We start from the raw sequence: 25,338 nt of genomic DNA, 5'->3' as shown, positions 1-25,338 counted from the left end.
ATCTTTTGTAACTGTTGACCTTCTTACATGTCGAACTTTAATGTTCTACATGTTTAAAAAAAAACAATCACTCATACAGCAAAGTAGTAGTGACATGTTTAGTTCTGCAATGTTCATTATTTTTGATAAAGACCCAAATGAAGAATATTGTGACGTGTCACTTTTTCTTGCTTTTAAAACACAGTAATTGGGAAGAAAAAACAGTAATTGGAAAACACCCATACCTTTACCCCATCTTATTTTTTAATTGCACCCATTAATGTCACTAAATGCACACCTGGGCTAGATGGGACTACAGCTGCAGGCCTCCACATAAACTTAGGCCCATCATCATTACAGCATTATGTTACCCAGCTGCCTAGCTGGCACACAGTGTGCTATAAATCATAAGTATTCTAATTGCATTTCCCTCTCAAAAATATAATATTTTTCAGTATTTAGGGAGATAATGGGGCTGATAGAGTAGCGGTTGTATATTATTATTATTATTATTATTATTATTATCATCCTTTATTTATATGGCTCAACAAGTGTTCCGCAGCGCCTTACATAGTACATAGAACTAATAAGTGAACAAGAAACAAGGGCCAAAACTAGGATTTTTGTCACCAGGGGCAAGACAGTAATTTGGCGCGCCCCTGGTAATTCCCCCCTGCATCAGTGCCCCTATAGTAATGCCCCTGTAGTAGTGCCCCTGTAGTAGTGCCCATATGATAATGCCCCATAGCAATGCCCCTGTAGTAGTGCCCATATTGTAAAGCCCCTGTAGTAATGCCCATATGTTAATACCCCCATAGTATTGCCCCTGTAGTGCCCACCATACAGGAATGCCCCTGTAGTGCCCACCATACAGTAATGCCCCTGTAGTGCCCATGCTCCCATATTAATGCCCTTGTGGTAATGCCCCTGTAGAGCCCATGCTTTCATAGCAATGCCCCTGTAGTGCCTATGCTCCCATAGTAATACACCTGTAGTGCCCCCACAGTAATGTACCTGTGGTAATGCCTCTGTAGTGCTTATGCCCCATTAGTAATGCCCCTGTAGTGCCTATACAGTAATGCCCCTGTATTGCCTATGCTCCCATAGTAATGCCTCTGTGGAAATGCCCATGCCCCCATAATAATGCCCCTGTAGTGCCCATGCTCTCGAAGTAATGCTCCTGTAGAGCCCATGCCCCCATATTAATACCCCTGTAGTGCCCATACAGTAATGCCCCTGTAGTGCCCATGCCCCCATAGTAATGCCCCTGTAGTGCCCATGGTCCCACATTAATGCCCCTGTACTGCTTATGCCCCCATAGTAATGCCTCTGTGGTAATGCCCCTGTAGTGCCCATGCCCCAATAGTAATGTCCTATAGTGCCTATACAGTAATGCCCCTGTATTGGCCATGTCCCCATAGTAATGCCCCTGTTGTAATGTCCATGCCCCCATAATAATGCCCCTGTAGTGCAGCTTATTAAAAAAAAATACTTACCTTGAACCTTGCTCCTGCATCCAGTGTCGCGTCCGGTCCGCCCGGCTGCTCCTCGGAACTATGGGGGAGACATCATGATGTCTCTCCCACAGTGCCCGTGGGGAGAGCCGGAAGCTGGAGTTCAGGAGAGAACTCCAGCCTTCGGCACCAGCTACACCGCGTCGCTGCAGAGAAGGAGCCGGGCGCCCGCTGGTAATAACATCTCAGCGGGTGTCCGGCTTGGGGCCTCTCTGCAGCGCCGAGCTGGAGGACACTGTCGCCGGGTGCACGTGCACCTCCAGCCCCCCCCTAGTTGCGGCCCTGAAGAAACAAGTAACTTACAGTACATTACAGTGCAGGACAAGGAGACGATTTATATACATTGCTGCAATAGTGATTAAAGCTCTCACAATAAGCAGCAGGAAGTTGGCTGTAACGTGTTAGGTGCCCTTATCGGGAGTAAGGAGTAGAAGAAAATGTAAAGAGAAGCACATGAGGGAAGAAGTCCCTGCTCATGAGAGCTTACATTCTAAAGGATATGTATATGTCAGCTTCTGTCATTTATCTAGCATTGTCTAAAATGACAGAAGGATTGGTTGCTATGGGCAACTTTTCCATTTGATCTCTCTTGAAGGTTTGATACATGTTTTGTGGAATAAACAAAACTACAGTAGATAGCATGCAGCACTCAGCACTGTGTCTTGAGCTGATGAGGAATGTATCATGTGACTTTTGAGCTACGTGATCCATTCACTAGCCTAAACGAACTACTGACCTATGTGTCAGGAGAATAATGACTCATGAGCTCTACAGAATCCTCACAATGGGCACGATTCTATTCAACGCGATGTAAATAGCTCCGGGAGTGAGCTCCCGGAGCTATTCAATACACCGCGCTGCCAAGTCTGACTAAGGATTTCTTCTCGCATCCCTCCGGGGATGAGAGAAGAAATCCGACAAAAGTCCCGGCGCGAGGCTGTTTTCTGCCCTTAGCGCCTGGAAAACAGCCTCGCGCCGGGAAGTTAGGTCGGGGAATGCCCATTATCGCTCCTAAACACCCTTTTTAAGGTGCGATAATGAGCCTTCCCCGACCTAACATCGCAATTAATTGAATAGCTCCGGGAGCTATCTCCCGGCGCTATTTACATCGCGTTGAATTGAATCGTCCCCAATGTCTGAGCACAGCAGTGCCACCTATGGTCGTTTAGCAGTACTGATTCATGATGAATGTATTAGAGAGCTGATGGGGAATGTATCATGTGACTTATAGGAGTCACTGACCTAATCAAACTAGTGAACTAGATGCCTGGAGAATGACTCATGAGTCATCATGACAATCTAGTTCAATCAACTGCACATAGCCCTCACAAAGTCTGAGCATAGCAGTGCCACCTGTGGTCGTTTAGCAGTATTGACTCATGCCTAATGGAGCTGCTGTGCTCTCTCTGTCTCTGTGTCTATCTCATCACATTTGTTTTAGCTCCTGATGAACTGATCTTTGCCAGAGCTGTGAACTGAATGAACTAGTTAATTTTGAAGATCATTTCATTTTGAACTGATCGTTCGTGAACTACCCATCACTAATGGGCAGAGTGATTCCTTAAAGTCAGTTTAGCCACAATGGATGACCATCGATAGCTTCACAAACCAATGGTCATTCCTATTCAATGACTGACTGGTCTGTGGGCCAATCAGAACCGGGGGGCGTGGCTTCGCAGGTGTCGGGGGGGCAGAGCTATGCTTTGTGTCCCGTCACCTTGAATAAAAACCCATGCGTTTATGTTCCTCCATCGATGGAGGGAGACCATCTGGTTCTCCCCCATCGATGGGAAAAATATTCAACATTGGCCATAAACCATCGATGATTATGAATCGTCGATGGCCATCCCTAGTTGAGGGACAGAGTTATGCTCCATGTCCCGGCACCTTGTAGAAAAAAAAAATAGTTATGTTTTCCATCGATGGAGGGAAACCACCTGGTTCTCCCTCATTGAAGGGAAAAACATTCGACATCGGCCATAAACCATCGATGATTACAAATCATCGATGGCCATTAGCCATCTCTAAATTTAACCCGTTCCAAATCTATTAGTAATTGAGCAAGGAGAATCAGTCAGCCTTCACCCAGTGTGGTCACTTTTGACCCTGTCGATCTTTTGTAACTGTTGACCTTCTTACATGTCGAACTTTAATATGTCTGACTTTTGTCCCTGTCAACTTTTTGTCCCTGTCTAACTATTGACTGTGTAACATCTGGTGTCTACCTAATTACTGCCTATCTATATTCTGTAACCCATTTGGAACCATCTGACCGATGTTTCTGATGAAACATGGGCAGCCCAGACGGTGTAATGGTTAGCATTACTGCCTCACAGCACTGAGGTAATTGGATCGATTCCCACGATGGCCGTAACTTTGTGGAGTTTTTATATTCTCCCTGATGCTTTCGTGGGTTTCCTCCGGGTGCCCCGGTTTCCTCCAACACTCCAAAAATATACTGGTAGGTTAATTGGCTCCCAACAAAAATGTTGCCACCGTTTTGATATAACAGCATGCTAAAACTGTAGCAGGGCATCCTAGGATCTGTAGTTCCATAGCAGCTGGAGGGCCAAGGTTGAAGACCCCTGTGATAAGGAATATAGATTGTAAGCTCCACAGGGGCAGGGACAGATGTGAATGGCTAAATATTCTCTGTAGAGCGCTGCGGAATATGTGTGAGCTATATAAATAACTGGTAATAAATAATAATAATGATTCCCATCCCTTCTGCCTTGACGCTTATCCTACAATGATAATAAAAAGGTTTTAGTTTGTTTGTTTTTTCTGTGAAATTTGATTGTAGTGAACAGTGTGAAGGCTGACTGATCCTCTTACTCAGCTTCTAACAGCAGCCAGCCTGCTCCTATGAGCAGCTGCTGATTGGATGACAAGTAGAGTGTCTTTTACACTGTCAGCCACCACTCTCAGCTAGTGGCGTAAATTCAACCCAGACGCCCGGAGGCAAGTTATAATTTGGTGCCCCCCACGTTACAACCACTGACACTGTAATGTAGCAATTTGCATGCAGACAGGATGAAGGCAGCAGCTGTTGGTCTGACATGGAGCTCTCCACTAGTGTATGGTGGCTTCTCAGGTGCCGGGAAGGGTGCCATGTATTGAACGGCTGTGATGGTACACTCCGGGTGCATAGTTACAGCCCTAAGTGGGGGTGAATATGTTGTGGACAATGGAGCAGGTGCCCCTTCAGAGCTGGAGCTCGGTGGCAGGTGCCTCCATTGTCTCCCATAGTTCTGCCCCTGCTCTCAGCAAACACTGACACAAGACAGAGCATCCCAGCTTGCAGCCTAGGGATGGCCATCGGTGGTCACCATTGATGGTGCAATAAAACCAGGTGGTGGGGCTCAACTCCAAGTTGGGAGCAGGAAAAAAAACCCATAGGGTTCCACTTTGCCATTGATGGCGGAAAACCATTGACTGTCTGCCATAGATGGCAAAATCATTGGCCATCGGTAGTAAACCATAGATGTTTGTTAACTATCAATGGCCATCCCTATGGCAGCCCAAAGCCCCACACACAGTGAGTGCGATGGTGAGGAAACTTTGGATCCTCACAATTGCAGGGTTACTGTAAACATAGGCCATCGGAACCATCTCACCCATGGTTCTGATGAAACATCAAATGATTCCTATCCCTAATTTAAACCATTGAGGTTTGCACATGTGGAGAAGAGACGCTGCCGTCGCTGTTGTCAGAGACAGAGACATAGGGCAGGATGCATCAAGCACAACATTTTGCAAGTGATGCATCCTGCCACTCATTGCATGCTGCCGTTAACAACGCTGGTATGCATGAAGTTAATTGCTATATGTATAATTGAGATAGAAGGACTTTCGGGTTTATGACCTGGGAGTCCCCCTGCTCATGACTGGATCCCGCTCTCAGCACACTGATAAGAAGCCCATAGGCTTCTATTGAGCAACGCCAGGGCCGGCTCCAGGGAGAGCCACGCCTTGTGCAGGGGGAAGCAGTAGGGAAGCCTACAGACGGAATCCCGACCGCCGGCTTCTCGACTGTCCAATCCCGGCAAGGGTTAAATGACAGGCGCCGAGATCCCGAGGGTTAGGGTTAGGGGGGGGTTAGGTTAGTTTATACTTACCTTTAGCGCAGTCGGGATCTTCACCTCTGCCGGGCTTCTGCTGTCGGGATTTGAACCGCCGGCCATGCGGCTGGCAGTATATGGCCGGCAGTAAATTATACCGATCCCCTTTGCAGGATGGGACTTATGCACCCATTACCTTGCGTGCGACTGAAAATGGGATGTGGCCTAATTACCATAGATCACGCACCCTAAATTACGTTATTTGGGGGCGTGCCTGTATGTCTGCCCACGGGACAAAGCATGGAACAGCGGGGCAGTGCCCGAAAAATGGGACTGTCCCACTGAAATCAGGAATGGCTGGGAGGGGTGTGCCCTCTATGGGGTGGCGTCCCTGGGCAACGCCATCTGATAGCGTTGCCTACCGGGTCCGCTGTGGAAGGCAAAGCTTTCTGTAGCTTGGTTGATATGAGAAATAAGGTCAAACCCCTGAAAACTGCTTTTTCTGCGATCTGACCGCATTTGTAGCTTTGAGGCTTCCCTTCCAGAATGAGCAGTGTGAGTTTCCTTTGCATGTGTGAACATGAGCTAGGGGCAAGGCTGGGCTGATGACTGACAGCTGAGCCTGTCAAATCAGGTACTGTAGAGAGAACAAGGCGTGCTATCCATCCCACTTACTCACAGCAAACTTGCTGACATTTTAATTCTCCTCTCCAGGAAAAGCCCAGAGAGGAGATGGAGCTAACCATTTAGGGGCCGGGCTCTTTATGTCATTACATCATTTTAGCTCCGCTCCCTCCCTGCGAACTCTCGATTCTCAGTAATTATCTCCCCATCCTGCCCACTTCACTAGGCAGTATGCGGGAAATCTACCCACCCCTCTGAGGGTGCTGAGGACTACTGAAAAAAGTCAGGAGTCTCCCGCATCTTCTGGGAGAGTAAATAAGTACAGTGCCGGACTGGCCATATGGCAATTCAGGCAAATGCCAGAAGGGCCGATGGCCAGATGGGCCGGCCCAGTGCTGGGTCACCAGTGCACCAGCATACAGCTGAGCTGCAGCCCCGTTAAGAGACAGCTGTGCCGCGGCCACTGTCATTCACACCTGAGGCCGTCCGTGAGCCAATCAGAACTTGCGGACCAGCAGCTAATCAGCAGCAGCTGCCGGACCACGATCACTGATTGGCACTGAAGTCTAGCTCGGTTGCTTGTAGTCTCTGCTGTCCTGCTTGCGTCCCGGCCCCCAGTGCAGCTCAGCAGGTGGGTGTCGATGGAATAGACACTGCTGCTGTAGCTCATTAAAGAGCACGGCCGATGCAAAGAGAGGGGCGAAGTGGAGGAAGAATTAGCAGGGCGGAGGAAGCGGCAGCGCGTCCAGGGAGGTGAAAGCGGCGGTGGCTGCATTGCGGGGACAGCACAATGCAGGGGGAAGCAAATCAGGAACTGGGAGCAGAGGAGGTCTTCTGTCAAGCAGCAACCCCCACCCCACCAAGGGCCAAGGTAAGCTGCCACCCCACCAAGCAGGGCCACTGGCCTGGGTACCTGCAGTGAAATGAGACTGCACAGGAAGGTCTTGAAGGGGCACTCCTCGGTGCTAGGTCTAGAAGAGTGCTTTCTTGGGAGATGGGACTAAAGGGGTGCTCTCTTAGGTACTAGGTCTTGGGGGTGCTCTCCTGGATGATGTGTCTAAGGGAGTGCTCTCGTGGGTGCTAGGTCTAGAGGGGTGCTGTTTTGGGTGCTTGGTCTAGGGGGGTGCTTTCTTCGGTGCTGAATCTAGGGGGGTGCTCTCTTGGGTGCTGGGTCAAGGGGGGTGCTCTCTTAAGTGCTGGGTCTAGGGGAGTTTTCTCCTGGGTGCTGGGTCTAGGGGAGCACGCAGATAAACAACACAATACTCTCCATGGCAGCTGTTGCCTGCTGGTGCCCTGCACAAATTCACCTGCTGATGCCACACAGGGTGAGGACAGAGGCTGCTGGACAGACACAGGGGGTTGTGATAGGCTGCTCGGGAGACAAAGGGGGACATGAGTTGCTGGTGGGGTGGCATAATGTGTAAAGAGTGTTACCATTTGATATAATGTTATGAGGGGCATTACTGTGTATGGCATACTTTTAGAAGGGGCTTTACTATGTGGCATAATGTGGTGTAAGGTGCTTTACTGTCTGGCTTAATGTGTTGTAAGGGGCATTACTGTGTAGTATAATGTGTTATACTGTGTGGCATAATGTGAAAGGGCTCTATGTGGCATAGCGTAAATGGGCTCTATGTGGCATAGCGTGAATGGGCTCTGTGTGGTGTAACGTGACTAAGGGACACTACTGTGCAGTGTAATGTGATGAAGGGGCACTACTGTGTGGCATCATTTAAATTGGCGGTAAAATTGTATGGTCACGCCCCGTCCCGGCGAGACCACAATTGTTTTTTTCAGCATGCGCTCTTTCTCTACTTCAATTGTGGATGGCAGTTCCAATGCTTTTTATGTACACAGGGTACCAAATAGTGTAGTTACGGCTATGCTTTGGTGTGCACAGATGTGTTGTCCTCTGTGTTCAGATCCCCTGCCCTAAAAAATTTCTACAGTGAACGCTATCTAATCCTCTACAACTGCTAAGCAAGGGCTGGGTCAGTTGGGAAAATGCCTTCCCTTTTCTTTGTGTGTGACCTAAACCATTGTAGTGCCAGCTTTACGTAACAGAGCTAAATACAAAATGTTTCACTATGGCACATGTTTGAATTCGCTGCAGGATGAGCCCTGTTCTGTATAGGGTTAGGTACCCCCCCCCCCGGGATGTATAGGATAGAGGAAGGGTCGAATAGGCTTAGGCACCACTAGGGGGGTTTAGGGTTAGGCAAGCCCCTGGGAGGGTTAGGTTTAGGGTGTGGGGAGGGAGGGTTAATTTTAGGTACTAACGGGGGGAGGTTAGGGTTAGACACTAGGGGGGGTGTTAGGGTTAGGCACCCCTAAGGGAGGGTTAAGGGGGGGAGAGGGGAGGGTTAGGGTACTTAGCTTCAGCTTCCGGGCTGCCGCTGTCGGTATTTGATCCGGCGGCTAAACATACCGATTCCAGGGGAGAAGTCTATACCAGTAGCCAGATGCTGATGCGAGGTGGGCCTGTGTGCTTTAAATGCCAGGGCCTATTTTTAGTCCCAGTCCTGCCCTGGATAAGTATGACTCACTGTAGCTGGGGGCGGGGCTAAGCTGCTGACTGACAGCTGAGCTGAGCCTGTCATCCCAGTGAGGTGGGTCATCCCAGTTGTATGTGTAAGCTGGAACCAGGGGAGGTGCAGGACTGTTGGCAGAGAGTTTCGTATCTCTACACAGCAGTGCAGCTGCAGCACTTTGTAAGTGAGAAAATTAAACAATCAGGCCCACAGCTACCATTGATGGTAGGAAACCATCGATGACTGATGGTTTTAAATCATTGGTAGAAATCAGTTGATGGTTTAGCTAAATGGTTGAGTTGTGTGCATGTACAATCTGCAGCCATTGGGCCAGCGCCGTCGATGCTTTCTTAACATCAGGATCTGCCATTGATGGTGTGGCATCAGATGCAAAAAAAAAACATTTGCCATAGACCATTGATGGTTAGGTTTAGTATTATTTCTTATTTATATGCTCTCTATTTCTATGTAGGAATACATTTTGTCCCCAGCACTGGAACAAGTTTTTTCACATCACATTTATATAAATTATTTTGCTGCGTTGTCGTAATCAAGAATTATAAAGACAATCAATAGGGATTTGTTATAATGCATATCTAATTACCATTGTCTTCATTTTTAATATAAACTAGATCTTTAAATATAGAACGATGATCTCAGTGGTTGGATATATTAGGTGTGACCACCCTAGAGTGTCTGGCTTTCAGAATACTTCTTTGTCTTTCTTTGCCATATATGTGACTTATTATTGTTCTGTAGAGCCAGGGTTGTAAGTTCATACCAGGAGCCTGGAGGCGTGATAGCTGTTGGTGCCCCAATCCACTTGCATTTACTACTAACACTCCAGTCCCAGCAGCACTCATATGCACTCCCCCAAACCAACATTTAATACCAACACTCCAGCAGTGCCTAGTCACACACTCTCCTTCCCCTGTATTCACTTCTAACACCCCAGCAGCTCCCTGTTACATATTCTCCTTCCCCTGCATTCACTACAACACCCCAGCAGCGCCCTGTCACGTATTCTCCTCCCCCTGCATTCACTACAACACCCCAGCAGCGCCCAGACACACACGTATTCTCCTCCCCCTACATTTACTTCCAACACCCCAGCAGCACCCAGACACACACCCTCCCCCCCTGAATTCACTACTAACACCCTAGCAGCACTCAGACTAAACTCTCTCCCCTGCTTTCACTGCCAACATCCCAGCAGAACCAACATTCTCCCTCCCTGCATTCACTGCTGTGCCAACACTGCAGCAGCAGCAGCAGCAACCAGACACACACTCCTACTCCAATTAACTACCAGCACACAAATACTACCTGTTGCTCATTGTGGAAACCAGATAGTTGGCTGAGACAGGATCGGTTTAAAATTAGATCGAGGCGACGCCGTTTTGCGAATGGCAATGAGACGCCATTTTGCGACTGGGCGCCCAGCGCCATTTTAGTGAAACTCGTAGTTATAAGTACATATGGCGATGCTATTATTTAGTGTTGTGCGATTCCCACGCAATAGAAAGAAGTTAAAAGTCCCAACCACATAAATACAGACAGCCACTAATACATATAAATTGATTATCCCTGCAAAACACGTACCATGGTGTACTCCACAAAACACATAGTCGCACAGCGCTAACTAGCATCTTTTTCCAATTCCCCAATACTTACACACTGCACACTTACATAAAAGATTCGCTAGCATTAAAGTGTAATATTCAAGGTTTATGCAGTAATTATTAATGTTGTGTAGTAAAGGTTATTTGATATCTAAGGTTTAGTACATGGTAAGCAGACCGTGTTTGGTGTTGTACTGATCCACTGTGTCTCAACAGATTTCCGGTATCATCGGTGAGAAAATCGCAACATGCGTCTGCAAACTATGGACTATAGAGAGTTAAAACATTAAAATGTACTCTGTAATGTTATCAGCTTAGATTAGCATGCAGCGGGAAAAAGGACACAAAGGATTGTTGGAGGCTGTTTGTGTCCATTCGAATTGACCTATGAACTATCCTGTTACAGAAGCACCTTTAAGAAGAACCAATGGAATCATGCCAAACTTGTCTATTGTATTGCCTATCCCTGTAAAGAGTATATATGTGCGCTCTCTGAACCCAGTCTTGAGTCTTCTTGCTGTGCTGTTGACGGAGGTTTCTATTGCTGATGCCGGTATCTGGGTCCAGAGCTCGTGCGTATGTAACAACTGTACCTTGGGTCTGTATGATTTATTATCCGCTAATTGTCTTTAGATCACAGCGTGTAACCATCTGTTTATATATTGAATAATAACTTTTTGTGCTTTGGAACCACATTCAAAGTCTGAAAGCATTTATTTACTGTGCGACTCATTACGCTAAATAGCGACAATTTTAGAAGGTATAGACAGGATTTCATAGAGGTTTTAATTAGGTATCCATATCATCATGGTTTTCCATTCTTGCTATTTAATTCTCCCACAGCAACAACAGAGGGAGCAAGTCCCGCATGTGTGAGGGGGAAGAACCCACAATGGAGGGAGGGGCCATGCACTCCAGCCTCTGCCATGCCCCTGTTATGTACAATGGTGCTGTTCCTTGGTGGAAATCCATCCATAGAGACAGAGGCGTCACCGGTCTGGTGACACCCGGTGCGCAATCCACAAGCCTTATTGGGAAATCCCAATTACATCACTCCAGGGGTGTGCCCAGCATCCCCGGAGATGCTAGGCTGCCCTGGAGTCTAGTACCTGCTGCACTGTCGGCTCCTCCTCTGTGACAGGAGCCGAATGCTGCAGAATAATGTCACACTGCAGCACCTGGCTCCTGTCACTCAGAAGAAGTTGGCATCTTGGTGACACCCAGGTGTGGCCTGCACCCCTATAGTGATGCCACTGCCTAGAGACCTGACTCCAGGGTCGGGGCCCTGGAAGAAGGAAGACCATGACACATGACCCCTGGGCTCCCTACTTATTCCAGCGCATAAAGCAGAACCTGGAGCAATGGAGGAGGTAGTGTGCCCCCGGAGGCAACCGCCTTCCATTGCCTCCTATATTTACGCCCCTGTGTGGTGCACCATCCGCTCAGATTGGGACATGCTAATTTATGGAGAAAGGAAAGTCAGTTATTTTATAATAAAAATATATTTTGAAATTACATAACCAAAAATATACAGTGGGGAAATTAGTTATTTTTTGAGAAAAGCTTTAGACCTTTTTGAATGAATGACCAGAGGCTACAGTTATGTCAGCAAAGACTCTCCCTATACAGTGTGGCTATAAGTTACATTCTGATCTATTATTATGTGTCTCCCTAATCTGTTTCAGGGGTCCCTAGAGTCAGGTTCCAGCTGTGGTCATCATACACTGATCCTTCTGGTTCTAGAGAATGATGAGTGGGTGGTCACACCTATGTGTGAGATGTGTCTTCCCAGCTGTTACGACCTGACACATGACCCTTCTGATCTAGAACAAGAATTGTTTTTCTTCTTCTACTGCTTGTTTGTGCTGTTAGTCTAATTTTTCAAGTAGTAAAAAAATAGAGTTTTTTTATTTTATAATTTAGGGCTTGATCCAGTTAGGTGTGAATTACTTGTATCCATGGTAAATGGCAGCTGTATGCTGCACTTCTAGTACCGCCAGACTCGCATATTACTGTTCACAGCGCCATAGGGCTACAAGCAAAAATGTGCGAGTCCGAGTGAGATTTGGCCCATAGTCTTTATGAGCATTGTAACATTTCTCTTGCTTTGACAATAATAGTGAAGCTCAGGGCTGTAACTATGGTGGTGCCGCCGCTCAGAGCGCTGATGCCCTCGGGGCGGAACCAGCTGCCACTGCAATCTACATCTGCCGGGCGCTCGCTGCGATGTTGTTACTAGCGGTGCGCCCGGCTCCTGTCCTGGCTCTCCTCCCCCATTCTACGCCCCGCTGCTGCCGATTCTTTCTAGATGCCGAGATTGCGTTCCAATGTGGAACGCAAACCGGAGGCGCCTCCTCTCCACCTGTCTGCTACTTCCTCTTTCCTTACCCTGCTGCATTGCGCTTATGCACTGTATATGTGCTGAGCCTGGGAGTGACTGACTGCCGCCTTGATGACCCCTGCTGCATGGGTCCGAGCAGGCTAGGGCTGTTGTCAGGGTGGATTGAGACAAAGAGCTGTGGGTGAGGGGACGCCGGACATGTCACACTGACATAAGAAGCTGCGATACCAATGAGTAGGGGCAGGCTATAGATAGATGGAGACGGCAGCTCTCCACTAGTGTATGGTGGCTTCTCAGGTGACGGGAAGAGGTGCTACGCATTGGGCGGCCATGATGGTACACTCCGGGTACATAGTTACAGCTTGAACATCCGTATTCAATTTGGAGCGAAAAGTCTGTGCTGGACTTTTCGCTCCACTTCGCAGCTTTTCCGGGGATAAAGTATCGCGTGCTTGCACGCTTTATCCCCGTATTCAATTTGAAACCAGTGAAAACAAGACCTGGCGAATTGGGATCGACGAAAAAAAAAAAGGGAATTTTTGGGAAATAATTGTAGGACCCCCCTAAAGATGTCCAGACCTCGGGGATCACTATGGGTACCCCCGTTTTTGCCTGCAGAAGAAAGTCGGCTTTTTAAATAGATGCGGCAGGTGGATTTTTCCCGTCATTGAAAAAGTGATGCAGAAGAGCACTTAGGTTTTTTTGGTCCCATCAAATTTGGGGTACATGAAAATGGGGGTAAGCATATTTTTTTGTCCCTAAAGGTAATTTTACAAATTCTTAAAAAATGCACCTGGCGCTACTTTGCACACTGAGAAAAACACCTGCCACATACTTAGGGACCCCACCAGAATTAATTTCATTAGTTAGGCATTTTGTTTCTCTATTTTTTTTTTTTTTTTCACCCCAAAATTTAAATTAATTTTTTGGGGTGTCCCGTTTTTTTAAAAATCTTTTATTTTGCACATTTCTTTTTAAGGGGCCAATCACAAGGATGCAGGCTATTTTTGTTAAGCCTGCACCCCTAAACCCCAATTCTGCACTTTTTTGCACCTGCTATAGGTCATTGAAAAATTATCCCTTCACCCCATTAACGAAAAAAAAACGTGAATTTTCGGGAAACATGCCTGGGACCCCCTAAAGATGTCCAGACATGGGGGATCACTATGAGTACCCCCATTTTTGCCTGCAAAAGAAAGTGGGTTTTTTAAATAGCTTTGCCAGGTGTTTTTTCCTGCCGCGGCTATTAGAAACTCTGACTTCCTTCAGGAGATAAAAATGGGGGTACCCATAGTGATCCCCCATGTCTACACATCTTTAGGGGATCCCTGGAATATTTCCAGAAAATTCCCGTTTTTATTACCCTGTAAAAAAACGGAATAAAAGTTTTAAAAAAAATGACATAGGATCCCCCCCAAAAGCCAAACCACCCTAGGCTTGGCAGCCAGTGCAGGTTTCTAAAAATACGGGGAACAAAATGTATAGGGTTCCACCGTATTTTATAAACCAACACCAGGCTGCAGGGACTAGTGCTGGTTTTCAATATAGGGGGCAAAAAAGACATGGGGTTCCCCCTATATTTAAAACCAGCACCAGACCCAACCGACCGGGTAATGGGGAATAGTTTTACATTATTTGGCCCCCCTATTAACCCCATACCCACCGCTCCAGGGTAATGGGGAAGAGCCCCGGGCTTCAGCGTAAGCCTGTGGTGCTCGGGAGAGGGGGACCCTTCTTTGGGGGGTCCCCGACTCTCCCGAGATCACTGGCTTGCGCTGACCGACTTGGGGTGCTAATGCTTTGGACCTGGAGCCCCAGTGATTAGGTCTCCGGGTGTGGCATTACACCCCGGTCGGTTGGGTCTGGTGCTGGTTTTAAATATAGGGGGAACCCCACGTCTTTTTTGACCCCTATATTTAAAACCAGCACTAGTCCCTGCAGCCTGGTGTTGGTTTATAAAATACGGTGGAACCCTACACATTTTGTTCCCTGTATTTTTAGAAACCTGCACTGGCTGCCAAGCCTGGGGCTGGTTTGGCTTTTGGGGGGGGGATCCCATGTCATTTTAAAAAAAACTTTTTCCATTTTTTTACAGCGTAATAAAAACGGGAATTTTCCGGAAATATTCCAGGGATCCACCTAAATATGTGTAGACATGGGGGATCACTATGGGTACCCCCATTTTTATCTCCTGAAGGAAGTCGGGGTTTCTAATAGCCGCGGCAGGTGCATAAATGCGACTTTCAAGAAAGTGATGCAGAAGAGCATTTAAAAATTTTTTGGGGAAAAAATAACTATGCCCAGCAAATTTGGGGTACTTGAAAATGGGGGTCAGCATATTTTAAAGTTGCTAAAATGACTTGAAAAAATCGTGAAAAACCCACCTGCCGCAAGCAGCTGCAATGAAAAATCACCTGGGGCATACTTGGGGACCCCCCCAGAGTCAAGTTCGCTATTTTTTAACTTTGTCCCACAACATTTTTTTTTTTAAATTCAAAGTGCCTTTTTTGGGGTGTCCCGATTTTTTTTTTTTTTACACAGATCACTTCCGGGGGTCATTCTGAAGGGTGCAGGCTAATTTTTTTAAGCCTGCACCCCTAAACCCCAATTCTGCATTTTTTTTCGCCTGCTAAAGGCAGGCGAAAATGTATCCCCGTTTTTTCCATTGACGGGGATAATGAAAATCGGCGAAAATGACGTCATTGGTGAAAATTTTTCGTCGATTCTGTTTTTTCGCTCAAAATTGAATACGGCTGTAAGTGGGGTGAATATATTGTGGGCAATGGAGGAGGTGCCCATTCAGTGCTGGAGCCCGGCGGCAGGCGCCTCCATTGTCTCCAATAGTTCTGCATGCTTCGGATGTGGATCCCCACCCCCCCTCTTCTACTTTCCCTCTCTCCTCACCGGTGTGACCAGCTACTGTCATCACAGGCACTGCAGAGACCAAAAAGAAAAAGCAGCAAGGTGAGTACAGAACATCTGAGCCCCCTCTATGTCTGCAGCCCCCAGTCCTCACCTGGAAACTTATACCTAAAAAGTTAAAAGCACTTTGTAAAGGGATCTTATATATATTTTTTTAATACATTTGATCAGAGTATTAATTCATTAAGATGTAGTGAAAGAATTAGGTTTAGAGCTTTTCTGTTTGTCTCCCCATTGTCTGGCTGTAGTGTTTGCAATAAATACAGTATATGTTGTTATTTTTACTGTTTGTCTCACCCATTTAACTCTCTATATATGCACTCCTTGCCCACCAGTGTCTCTGCCCACTCCCTCCCTAAATTTGTGCCCACTCTGCCTCCTCCACCTGTCTCTGCCCGCCTCCCCCACATATATCTCTGCTAGCCCCCTCACCATCTGTCTCTGCCTGACCCCACATCTGTCTCAGCCTGAACACCCTATGTGTTCCTCTGTGCAGGGCCCAGATCTGTGTGACAGAGCTGTAACTAGACTGTTTGGAGCCCTGTGCCAGAAAGAGCATTGGCGGCCCCCCCCCCATTATTTTTCAAATAGGGACATAAATAGTGCATAAGGGAGGCAGAGGAGATGCTGGGGATAAAAGAAGAGGAAGCTACTACTGTAGTGAGAATGATAATAAACAGAAAATTGACAGGCCCGAACAGCGCCCTCTGTCCTGCAGTGCCCTGTGCCATGGCACAGGTGGCACCACCCTAGTTACGGCCTGCTGTGTGATATCAGTGAGTGAGTAAGTAAATTCAATGTTATCGAACAATCAGAGGAGAGCCCCAAACCAGAATCTTACCTAGGTCCTCATGGGATCACCCAGGAGCCCTGCAGTTGCCTCTTACATTGACCCACGAGTCAGATGCAGCCCGCAAGGCAGTTGGGTCTGGCCTGATTCATCCTGGTAGTTTGGACCTCTGTGGGGGCCGGGGCATAGAATGTGGGGGCAAATGTGTTTTTTTTTAAATGTTTTTTACCTGTGCATACATCTGAGTTGCACCGCACATAATTCCCAATCGTGTTCTTACAGATTTGCAGTACAGATTTAGCCACAAGCACAAAGAAAATGTGTTGTGTGTTCCACTGCGGTTACAGCAGGTTGGCTTCTCAGACGAAGACGTAATGTAGTATGGGCGTGCTATGTACGTATGGGCGTGCTATGTATTTATGGGAGCGGAGGCCATAGGTACTGCGACCCACCCACAGGCAGCACACTTGCAGGGACAAGACAGACCAGCCACCCCCATTAGATGTGCCCACACTGTTAGCAAATAGATTCCATCCAGCATCTCTGGGAGTGCTGGACACCCCCCAGATTGATGCGCCATAAGGCCACACCCCATGTCCATAAGGCCACGCCCATTTTTGGGGAACACACCTAAGATCCCTATTGCTCTTTCTGGCACAGGGAACCAAAATGTCTAGTTACGGCTCTGGTGAAGCTGCTACTCGGGCCGCGAAGGGTACAAATTGTTGTGCTGTTGAAATGGCAATTTGTCCCTTCTCACCTAATTGCACATAGTGTTTATGAGCATTGTAACCTTTTGTCTTTATGTTGTTTTTGACAAGAGTAGTGAAGCTAAAATTATGTACATGGCCCATGTACATAGCACTGTGTTATCGTGTATAAACAGCAATATGCAATGGAAGCAAAGATTCACAAATATATTGGGTGATTGTAAGCTATGTTGTATTATTATATTGTTAAAGTTTCTTCCAGGCAAATGCCGATGGCCAGATGGGCCGGTCCGGCTGCAAACCTTGGCCGAGCAGCTCTGCCTCCTGGCGCTCTGCTCGGCCGGGGATACTGAAAGATGGGAATGTGCAGTGAGGCCACGCCCTTAGGCAAGCCCAGTAAGGCGTGACCATGCCCCTTTTCTGGCAAGGTCACGTCCCTTTTGCAGACGTGCAGGAGTACTGAGAGGGCTGCTTAGCAGACCCAGTCCATCCCTGGTTTCTTCTATACAATTAGGACATCATACATTAACAGCTGCATATAAAGTAATATTATCAACAAATATGGTTTACAACTGACCTTTTAGTATCATTTCTTATTTCTATGATCTATCAGGAATACATTTGTCCCCAGCACTGGAACAAGTTTTTCACATCACATTTATATATATTTTGTTTGCTACGTTATCGTAATCAAGCATTATAAACATAATTCATAGGGATTTCCCCATTTCTTATAATATATATCTAGTTAACATTTTCCTAATTTTTAATATAACCTTAATCTGTAAATATAGAACAAGGATCTCAGTGGTTGGATATATTTGGTGTGACCGTCCTAGGGTGCCCGGCTTTGGAAAGCTTAGATATGTGACTTATTATTGTTCTGTGGTGCACCACCCCCTAATATTGGGGCATGCTAATTTATTGGAGAATGGAAGGTCATTAATTCTACAATAAAAAATATATTTTGAAATTACATATCCAAAATTATACAGTGAGGAAATTAAAATGAATTGTTGAGAAAAGCTTTAGACCTTTTTGAATGAATGAGCAGAGGCTACAGTTATGCCAGCAAAGACTCTCCCTATACAGTATGGCTATAAGTTACATTCTGATCTATTACTTTGTGTCTCCCTAATGTGTTTCAGGGGTCTCTAGAGTCAGGTTCTAGCTGTGGTCCTCATACACTGATCCTTCTGGTTCTAGAGAATGATGAGTGGGTGGTTACACCTATGTGTGAGCTGTGTCTTCCCAGCTGTTACAACCTGACACATGACCCTTCTGATCTAGAGCAAGAATTTTTTTTTTTCTTCTGCTGTTTCTGATTTTTAGACCAATTTTTCAAGTTATGAAAATAGATTTTTTTTTTGTGTCACTTAGGACTTGATCCAATTAGCTGTGAATTGTTTGTACCCATGGTAAAGTCCAGCTGTATGCGGCACTTCTAGTACTGCCAGACTCGCATATCTCTGTTCACAGCCCTGTAGGGCTGTAAGCAAAAATGTGCGAGTCTGGGAGAGATTGGACCTATAGGGCTGAATTCAATTAGACGTGAAAAGTGCTGTCTGGTGAAAATCGGAATGAATTTGCCTCATTCGCCTATTTGCCGCAATGTTTTCCCTATGCGCGCCCCTAGTTTTTGCTCTATCATTTGTAAAACAGGCAAAAATGCGGATAGGCGAATGTTTTACAAAGCAAAACTAGCGAACAGGACATCTTTTTGGGGGGAAACCAGTCTGTACCCCATAAAAAAACTTCAGTGACCCTGGGAATCAATATAGAATAGTAATAGTAGCCCTAATAAAAGTATTTAGTGAACTTATTTTGAGGCAAAGGGCTGTTATATGCATATGTGTGGAAAAATGATAGACAACAATGTTATTTCAGAAAAATAAGTACCGTAGATAAATTTGGGGTACCTGAAAATGGGTACTAGTATATTTTGAAATGAAGATTTTGAAAAAACTAAAAATACGCTGGCTGCATCCTCCTGCAATCTCAAAAACACCTGTCCCATCCATATAGCTCCCAAAAATACCAGCCCCCCCCACTTTTTAACCATTTTCCAACACTTTTTACATTTTCAATTTGTTTTATTTTTTTTTTAAGTTTTTTGGACTGATTAGTCATTAGGGGGGGTGCCCAAAGGGTTCTGGATCAATTCCCCACATTTGCACCCCATAATAGCGATTTTGCACTTCCAATTCGCCTGCCTATATGTCGAGAAACTTTTTCCCCTATTTTTCCTTGTAAAGTTTTTGCGTAGGCGAAAACGTCCTGGAATTGAATACGGAGAAAAGTAGAAAACAGGCGAAAAGCGCAAATCAGCAAAAACTTTTCTCCAAACGGCACTTTTTGTGGCTAATTGAATCCGGCCCATAGTCTTTATGAGCTTTGTAACCTTTTGTCTTTTTGTTGCTTATGACAACAGTAGTGTAGCTAAAATGATGTACATGGCCCATGTGCATAGCAATGTGTTATCGTGTATTGACATAGCAATGTGCAATGGAAGCAAAGATTCACAAATATATTGGTTGGTTGTAACTTATGTTGTGTTATTATATTGTGTCTCCCTAACCTGTTTCATGGGCTTTTGCAGTAGGGTTCTAGGTGTGGGAGATTTGCAGTAATACTGCTGGTTTTAGTTAGTAATTGATAAGTGAGAGTTAGTTTATTATCGTTGACAATGTGACCCTTCTGATTGGTGCAATGAGAATGCAGACTTGTTGTGACTGGTTTTGTACCATGCCTGCAGTCCCAAATGCAGAAAGATTTGCTCTGGTGGTTCTATACCAACAGCCTTTCTGCACTACTCTAGCGTTGCTCTGAAGTCTGATAACTGGCTGATGTACTGAGCTGCAACTTTATATGCAGTTTCTTGGATTTACGAAGCCACCGGTGGGTGTCTCAGTACAATTCCCAGCCGCAGCGACATTAGTGTACATCTATGAATTAGGCTCCTAGACCGGCTATACAATTAAGGAGATCTGTCATTAATATTTATTTGAAATGGAATTTCTAATACTCCAATATAGGAATACATATTTCTACCCCATAATAACTTCTACAGTGTGCAAATTATTATATTACATTTACTATATATGTATATTAGTTAAAGTTGATTCTATACATTTAGGACATCATACATAAACAGCTGCATATAAAGTATTAATATCAGCAAATAGTTATACAGCCAGCCCAGGGGGGGAGGGGGGGATATTATTATTTCTTATTTCTATGCTCTATGCAGGAATACATTTTGTCCCCAGCACTGTTTGCTGTGATGTCATAATCAAGAATTATAAAGACAATTCATAGGGATTTCTTATAATATACTGTATATCTAACATTTTCCTAATTTTTAATATAACCTTAATCTGTATGTGTTACCCCAAAGTTTGGGGTCTCCCATTTAATCATTAGGAACTGCTTTGCCCTTTAGCACCAGTTGTTTTTTTTTTCTTCTAAAGCAGTGTTAGCCTTATGGATAGGAATGACAGGCTACAGTGAACTTTTATTGACCCTTCCCCTGTCAGTTCCTACTGAGCAGACAGGGGGGAAGAATTTATCCCTTGGCCAGCAACCCCTTTTTGTGGGGAAAAATACCCCCCATTCATTGGTAGCCTGGGTGACTAGGCAGAGAACCCTGAGGGCGGTCTGTTGCTGGGGGTCCCCTGTCCACTCAGAGAATCTGGACAAGCAGGGAGGAGTAAGGGGGGAAGTTAAAATAGCAAACCCCTGGATGGGAGAGGAGAACACTGATGGGAAGGTGCTGGGCAGCAGGAGCTGCCATGTAGTCAATATAGAGATTCAAATACCTGCAGGAGAGGGAGCGGCTGAGGACACAGATGCCTCAATGAAGGGAATCCCGGCTGCAGTATCCCCCCTGCAGGACCCTGACCTCTGGGAGTGTGCTGCTGATCGTGGGCTGGAGAAAGTGCCCGCTGTTGTGTTCTCCTGGAGTAATGCTGCCAGATGCTGGTGGGACCATTTAAGCGCAGAAGACCCCACACCTGCGCATCTTTTAAGGACTCACTGGCAGAAGAGAGGAGTGCCTGCCGACTTGACCCGCTACGCTACCGCTGAGGAGAAAAGAACTCTGTCAGAGGAGAAGCCTGACTGCCAGAGGAGTGGCCCTGGCAAAGTAAATAAGGCAGACGCAGGATTTATTTAGACAGCCCAGTCCGTAAAGACCCCGCAAGGACCCCAGTGCTACTACTGTTGAGAGGACCTGACATCGTGCAGGGGATGACTGCTGAAGATTCTGCCGCCAGGGAGGCATCAAAGAAGCGGACCCACCAGCTCACAGTAGTGCCCGGGAGCTGCGCCTGCTGGTACTAGAGAGACGCCGCAGGCAACAAAGAGGACAGCCCCAGAGGAGGAGTGAAGGTGGGCAGCTCTTTAGGGGGGAAGTTAGGGATAGGATGCCCCTCTCCCTGTATCTTGATTAGCTTACTTACCTGCTTACCTGGAGTTATAGTGAACCTCCAGCTCATGCTGGGAGGGGACGTGAGATATGGTAATTGCGTCAGCTCATGTCTGATGCAAATGTGATTACTGTAAAGTGTAAATGCTGTTTTTCATGCCTTGAAATGTATATGTATTCCCTGGTAGTGGTGTTAATGTAAATGTCTTTAATGCACTGCTTGGTTGCCGGTATCTACTGCAGGGACAGTTTATGCTAATGTATGTATATCCATTCTGGCCGGTGCCTCATTTGAATGTTGCATTTCGCAAAGCACTGGGTATTTCTACTCTTACTTTCAATGTTGGATCTGTAATGCAATGTATATGTAATGCTTCTTTATCCCTGTGTAAACCCAGTTGGCAACTTCTGTGGTAATAGCATGTTGCATATGCATGTGTGTATCCTCTATTTTTCTCAGCAAAGGCTCAAGTGTTAGCAAAGACTGTGTTTATATGCTAAAAATTGCCGGTGAACTACTGCTTCCAGCATAGCCTATGTGTTTCCTCTAGTGTTCTCTCCAAAGGCTCAAGTGTTAGCAAGGACTGTGGGGCCTATTCATCAACACTAAAATAACGTTTTTAAGGCCATTTTCCTTAAATACCGTTAATTTAGGATTCATGCAGTATCTTAACACAGGAGATATCACTGATATCTCCTTGCTAAGTCCCCCTGCATTAATTTCCACACTCCCCATACATTAGTATGGGGATATGGACGTTATGGTATTCATCAAATTGCGAAAATTATGTATTTTTGGAATTTGATGGAGTTACCATCCGCCACTGTGAGGTGGTGAATAGCAGGTAACACTTACCTGTGTCAGCGTGGACAGGTCCCCCAGCGTCTTCCTCCGGCGCTCTGGTCCGCCCTCTGGCTCCTGGGGCTGTGCAGACACGTGTTCTCCCAGCAGAACATAATAAAGTTTAGAAAAAAAAAAAAACTTTTTTTTTCTAAACTACTGTGGTCAACTGGGAGAACACGTGTCTGCACAGCCACCGGAGCTGGGGGCGCTGCAGCGGGCAGGTAAGTGCGGGGACGGGGGGAGTTGAGTGGCGGGGGGAGGGACACAAACTTACTGCCGCTGTAAGCAGTGCTGCGCATGCGCAGGTTTTTTGGATGTAACGGCTGACAGCTGCGGTAAGGTAGTGTAGAGAGGGAAAAGTATCTTATTTCCCGAAAAGCTGTCATCGCAAAAATGACAGCTTTTCGGAATAGATAGTTATGGAGAGGAGGAATGATGAATGCCTCCGGTAATTAGGTAGAACTCCATGCGAGTTCTAAACCTAATTACCTCCAGAGAATATTTAGGTATGATGAATAGGCCCCTGTGTTTAAATGTTACAATCTGCCGGTGAACTACTATTTCAAGCATAGTTTGTGTTTCCTCGCTTTTTAATAACAAAAAGCTTTGTGACAACTGTGTTTCCTTGTGTTGACCTTTACTTGCCAGCTGGGGTCACCGGTAGAGGACAGAGAGGTTTTAAGTAATTACATTGGAATTGGAACCTGTAAGTTTGTATTCTGTCTATGGTTTACATTTTATATTACTGTTGTTTATTAATTTGCAATAATAAAATAGCGTTGTACCTTCCTCTTTGTGTCTGTCATTGTGTCTGTTTAAAAGGGAAACACATTGCTTGCCCCTCTGATTAAATTAGAACCTGGTCCCTGGTAAAAATGGGACATTACATGTAAATATAGAATGATGATCTCAGTGGTTGGATATATTTTTTTGCAAACACCCCAGGGTGCTCGGCTTTCAGAATATTTCTTCCTCTTTGCCATATATGTGACTTAGTACATGCTTGCCTACTTTTGAAAAAGCTTTTCAGGGAGACTGTGAAAGTAACACCTATGAGTGCAGCAGTAAAGTATATATTTGGTGTGACCGTCCTAGGGTGCCCGGCTTTTGGAAAGCTTAAATATTGGACTTATTATTGTCCTGCGGTGCATCACCCCTTAATATTGGGGCATGCTAATTTATTGGGGAATGGAAGGTAATTAATTCTACAATAACAATATATTTTGAAATTACATACCCAAAACTATACAGTGAGGAAATTAAAATGAATTGTTGAGAAAAGCTTTAGACCATTTTTTTTAATGAATGAGCAGAGGCTACAGTTATGTCAGCAAAGACTCTCCCTATACAGTGTGGCTATAAGTTACATTCTGATCTATTACTTTGTGTCTCCCTAATCTGTTTCAGGGGTCTCTAGAGTTAGGTTCTAGCTGTGGTCCTCATTCACTGATTCTTTTGGTTCTAGAGAATGATGAGTGGGTGGTCACACCTATGTGTGAGATGTGTCTTCCCAGCTGTTACGACCTGACACATGACCCTTCTGATCTAGAGCAAGATATTTTTTTTTCTTTGCTGTTTGTTTTAGTTGTTAGAACAATTATACAAGTGTTAAAAATAGGTTATTTTTTTATGTAGTTTAAGGCTTGGTCCACTTAGGTGTGAATTACTTTTACCTATGGGTAATTGCAGCTGTACTTAAGTTGGGTACACACGGTACAATCTGCACAACCAAGGATATCGCTGAATGACTGCCTTTTCTGTAGTGCAGGACAGACGATATTGGGTGTACACACTGATAGATATCTTTCAGTGAAGTCATCCTACCACATTTCTTAACATGCAATCGTGATAAAATCATCCAAGTTGGCCTGCATGTACGGACGACCATAGATATCGTTATTGTCCATGAGGGAACGCGCATCGTTGGCCGTTCGTCGGTCGTTCACTGCATAAAAATGAATTATATGAACGATTTATCGCTGAACGATATCGTTATTGTTCATAGATATCGTACCGTGTGTACGCACCTTTACAGTCCAGGTGATATTGGGCCCATAGTGTTTATGAGCATTGTAACATTTTGCGTTTTTGTTGCTTTTGACAAGAGTAGTGAAGCTAAAATGATGTACATGGCCCATGTGTGTAGTATTATATATAAATATATATATATATATATTTATTTTTTTTGACACTGCAATGTGCAATGAAAGCAAATATTTGCACTATATGGCATACATGTCGACATTCAGCTCCCTCCTTCCGAGAGGGAGCTGAATGCCTGCATACAGCTGGGGGCGTGGCCAGCTATGATGCTGTTTTGGGGGCGGGGCCAGGGCGTGATTGCATGATTGCATCATCGTGGCCCTGCCCCCTCTTAACAATGCCAGAAATAAAGGCATTGTGAAGCAGGGGGAGGAGCCACGATGACGTGACTCATAGTGAATCGCGTCATCGGGCCCCCCCCGCTGCGGGGGGATTCTAGTAGTACTCTGGGGGCCAAACGGCAGCCGGAGGCTTGTCTGCCTTTTCAGGGGGTTGGGAGCGGCACCCGATATTCGGGAGGCTCCCGACCAAATCAGAAGGGTAGGCAAGCCTGCTATATGGAATGGTTGGAAGTTGTTTTAATATTTTTGTGTCTCCCTAACTTGCTTAATGAACCCTTGCTGGATGGTTCTAGCTGTAGGACTTTTTTTTTTGTTTGTGGTCCTGCTGGTTTTAGTTAGTAATTGAACATATATTTGTGAGAGTGGTGTTTCTCTAGTTGTTATGCCTTTGCCCTGTTGATCTGGAGCATGTCTTTTGTTTGTTTAATTTTTGGAACAGTTGCTCAAGTAGTGAAAATGTATTGAGCTTTCTGTTTGTAGTTGGGATACTCAGTATATAGAAATTACCAGGGGTGTAACCAGAGGTATGGGGGGCTCACCAGCCCTGTAATACTTACTTCCTCCTGAGCCTGGCATGCCACTCCATCTCT

The 25,338-nt window shown here is 45.7% G+C and overlaps 3 non-coding genes across 3 annotated transcripts; all 3 read left to right on the top strand.

Annotated features, from left to right (window-relative positions):
• The first annotated feature begins 12,058 nt into the window (after positions 1-12,058).
• On the top strand, positions 12,059-12,155 carry LOC148509353 (small nucleolar RNA U13). Its single transcript, XR_015869477.1, has one exon. It is a non-coding gene; the product is annotated as a small nucleolar RNA U13 (small nucleolar RNA).
• A 6,129-nt stretch (positions 12,156-18,284) lies between these two features.
• Positions 18,285-18,381, top strand: LOC148509352 (small nucleolar RNA U13). The gene has a single exon (XR_015869480.1). It is a non-coding gene; the product is annotated as a small nucleolar RNA U13 (small nucleolar RNA).
• Positions 18,382-23,813: 5,432 nt separating this feature from the next.
• LOC148509351 (small nucleolar RNA U13) lies at positions 23,814-23,910 on the top strand. Its single transcript, XR_015869479.1, has one exon. It is a non-coding gene; the product is annotated as a small nucleolar RNA U13 (small nucleolar RNA).
• Positions 23,911-25,338: the final 1,428 nt, after the last annotated feature.

The sequence above is a fragment of the Taudactylus pleione genome, unplaced genomic scaffold, assembly GCF_031769625.1.
Source record: "Taudactylus pleione unplaced genomic scaffold, aTauple2 ptg000329l, whole genome shotgun sequence".
In the NCBI taxonomy this organism is placed as follows: Eukaryota; Metazoa; Chordata; class Amphibia; order Anura; family Myobatrachidae; genus Taudactylus; species Taudactylus pleione.
The sequence above is the reverse complement of the archived record's forward strand: the minus strand, read 5'-3'. Positions and strand labels throughout refer to the sequence as shown.